The sequence below is a fragment of the Gobio gobio genome (assembly GCF_949357685.1).
Source record: "Gobio gobio genome assembly, chromosome: 9".
Taxonomy (NCBI): Eukaryota; Metazoa; Chordata; class Actinopteri; order Cypriniformes; family Gobionidae; genus Gobio; species Gobio gobio.
Window position 1 is genome coordinate 27068367 of NC_137115.1, and position 4250 is coordinate 27072616.

Below are 4250 nucleotides of genomic sequence, written 5' to 3' on the forward strand. Positions count from 1 at the left end.
CTGACTGACTGACATGATCTGTGAATTGATTTTATAAAAGCACCCTTTACTGCAATTTTGTATTTTGTAACATTTAAGTAGATAAAACGCAACATGAAATGTCTAATATATAACAAATAGAAATGTTAATATTAGTAATGTTAATATTATAATATTAGTAACTATGGGGGAAAAAACTAGCAATGGAAACCAAGAAAAAAAAAACAGGATCTAAACATGGAAGACCGAGGCGGAGTCAAGAAGGCTGGAGACAGAGGGATGGAGAACCAGGGCAACACCACATAGGCTCGGAGGACCAATGTGGAGACGGAGGAATGTAGGACCAACATTGTAAATATCGTAAGATATAAGTTAAAAACTGAAATGAAATGTCCAATATATATTAATATTAAAATTAAAAATGTATCATAAACACAGAACACATCAGTTAAAATAAGCTTGGATGCTTAATGATATCTTTGTGTCCTGGGATGAAGAAGATGGGCTCCTCCTTCCTTTAGCCTTTTATTTTGCTTATATTTATTATGAATGAAATCGGGGTATATATTCTATGATTATTTATTGTTGTACTGTAAGGAGAGCAAGATGAATGAAAATTTATTTACACATTATTACAGCAGGATCAGGCAAGGAAAGGAGGTGTAGCTCTATATGCAGATCAGGGGCGCCGCTAAGGGGGGGAAAGTTAGGACGATTCTAAGGGCCCACACACTTTTAGGGCCCTTAGAGATTGGTTTTATTAGTAGTAACAGTACTAGAAGTAATGTAATAGAACTTATAACTGTATAATCTACCAAAGAGTTACAAATATAACAAAATGATGGCTTATTTCTGCATCTCCGGCAAAATACACTCACAAACCACTCACGCTCACAGGTAAAACGACATTTGCTCAAATCCCACTCAACTAAAGGTATTTAGTTTTATATTTATGTTTAAATATTATAATGTTATTTTTTATGTCTAACTATGTTGTCAATCTATGTTGATTATGAAAAGTGAACAGCATGAGTGAGAAAGGACACATCATAAGATGCGCAATGCCAGGAGACATGGAGTGGGTTAGACATGATTTTGACCACTTCATTAAGTTTTGTTTTGTAGAAAGTCTTTCTTTAAAGTGAATTTCGTTTTGTATAAATTGTATCTTAATTTTAATCAATGTTTCATCAGCCAATTGGGGCATTCTTAGCCTGGTTAAAACCAGACCATTCTCAGTAGTAACTGAGTTATGGTCTGGCAAAGCTTCATAGACAAATCATTTCCAAAGGGGCGTCACCAACGGGCGTGGCTCAAATGCCTCTCGGCGCAATTGGATAGACCTAAAACCAATCAGAGCGATGAGGGAGATGACGTATGCAGAGAAACTCTGGCCGTTTCTCAATATGCGTTCTTGTCTGTACTTGTGTTCTCAAATAGGAAATGTCCCCGGTTTCCATTTCAGAAATCTGGTCACCTTTCCTAAACCACATATTAATGTTTAATATATTCTTTTTAAAATGTAAACGAAAAGAGGCAGGGTGTTTTATACTTCGTTTTATTATAAATATATAAGATAATCAATGTAGGCCTAGCTACGCGTTGCCTGAACCACATTCGTGTGGCTATTATTATTATTATGTTTTTTTATTTTTTTATGAAATGAGGCAGTGGTGTTTTATGACATATTTCGTACGCGAACTTCTGACTTGCGTCCGTGACTTACCAAGTTTGACTCCGGAGAACGAACTCCCGAGGACGGGAGGACACTAGTCCGCCTACTATGCTCTTGACAGTATCACTCAGTATATATTTGTATATGTAGTGCAGGCAATGCATATCTTCAATGCATGTTTATAACAAAACGAAATATAAAAAAACCATCCTCTTTTCGTTTACATTTAAAAAAAACACACACACATAATATAGGCTATGATTATCACTGTAATAAATTAAATATGACACAAAACACAACCCAGTCTCTTTTTGTTAAATGTCAGTTTATGTGTGATCATCAATAGCAATTATAAAAGTAGGCTATAAGTAAAAGGTATAAGAAGCTATACAATAAATAAAGCAATTCAGTCAAAGTCAGCGCTAGGAGACTACAACGGTAAAGTTTAATATCTTAAAAATATTAAGTTATGAAACTTCACTTTGCCCTCAGACAAAACGATCTGTCTAGGAACAAATTATAGATTAATGAGAGCAAAGATCAGCCGTTAGATCTACACAAGACGAGACGGTTTAACAACTACAGGGACATCAGAGCCAGCGGCAGACGGCAGAAGGACTGGCCGAGGAAAGGCGCCTCTCGTGGGCTCAATGATCGATTGAGCGCCGCTGAACCACTGGAACTCACAACTCCGAAAACGGCAGATCAAATTTTTAAAAAAGGCGCTCTCTTTATAAATAAACCACAGATTTGAGCTTTAAACAACTTCATTCACTCATGAAAAGGACTTAAAACTATATTTTGTAAAACATTAACACTACCAGAGGACTCTCGCTAAGACCCATTCGTTTAGCCACCAAAGGGCCAAGCTGGTATCAGACTTTTGTCGAATCCAGTCGGTAAGACAGCGATAACATCTTTTTTTAGATATAAAGGCTTCGAGTGTTGTTCTTTGCTCGGGTTTTAACGAAAAGGAGAAGTTTAAATCGCTTAAAACAGACGCGATAGCTGATTCGAACGAGTGATGCTCCACAGTAGCGGCAAATCTGCTTCAACGTCGCTGCGCTGTCGTCATCGTGTAAAGCCCGCCCCAACGTTTCTAATTGGTGCCCCGATTTCTAGGGTTTAGAAATGGGTTTGAATGGACTCTTTGCCAGACTACTTGCAGAGCAAATCTAAATTTGCCGGAAGTTGTCTGGGTTTTCCCAGGCTAGGGCATTCTGGGTTGAATGAGCAAAGCTTAATTGGTCAGTATTATTAAATTGCAGACAAAGATTTTGGATAGCTAGATTGGTGCGGTAGGGGCCCAACATCATATACTTTCATAGGGCCCAAAATTGCTAGCGGCGCCCCTGATGCAGGTTGTGGAGCCGGGGGCTCAGAAGGCAGAGCATAGCAGGTGGGCGTGATGACCATGGGGGAGCCAGAGGAATAGAAGACGGTGGAACCAAAGTGTTGGAGGGCTACAGTGCAGACAAAAGTCCGGAAGTCCATGGTGAAGCCAGGGGGTTGACAGACCATGCTGGAGCTATGGGCTTGGAGGGCCACACTGGAGGCAGATGGTCATGAGGTCCGAGCTGTGGTTAAGAGTCCTTTGACCATGGTTGGATGGAATAGGGATAGAGTGGAATAGGGATAGAGTGGGTGGAGCCAGGGAACTGGACAGAGCCAGTGGAGGGGGCGGAATCAGGAAGCAGGGCAGAACCAGTGTAGGAGGTTTAACCAATGGAGGAGGTGGAGCTAGGAAGCCAAGTGGAACCGTAGATCTCACAGGGTTTTTCCTACATTTAAAATTTTTTGGCGGCCGCCAAAACAAATTGTTGTCCCGCCAAAGCCTTATTTGATGAGTTATTGTGATTTATGAGTGATGTAGAATAGATGACTGCTGCACTTAACTGAGTGACAGAGAGAACGATCAGAGAGCTCCTCCCCCGCTCACACTCTCTCTGTCTTCAAAATAAGCATTCTTAGCTTTCTAATATTTCACACATATTACGTTAATCAAAATCAAAAGGTCGGAAGACCGAATCCATGTTGCACGTGGCGCTATCAGACGATGTTTTCCTTTAATTACCGCTGGGTGTGAAATGCGCTCAAAAAACATTGACTGATTCTCTGACCAGCTGACATAAAGCATACTTTCAATAAACGGGAAACAAATCCTATCCGGTTATGAAGTGTTTTCTGTGTGTTGACATCTTTCGCGATATTCTAACAGAAGGGATTCACACACAACGCGTCTGCTAATGTCCGATTCGCCAACTAATGACTCCTTTGAACCGAATCATTTTAACGACTGGCTAGAACAACTGATCAGTCCAACACTGAACTCATGAATCAGTTTAATCATTTACTCAGAACACCTGAAATGAGAACACAAGTGTGCTTACCCACTTTAGCAAGAGTGGATAGTAAGAATTAGCTTTAATCATCCACAGTCTTTCAGCTTATTTATTTGGACAATGTGTAGTAAAATAAATAGCCTAAAATAATTTAGTTTAGACTGGAGTGAGGTGAACCCAGAACAAAGTTGTTGTTAGCTAGCTGATCATTTTATGAAATTGTATATGGTAGAAAATTAGGCTATTTGTTAATT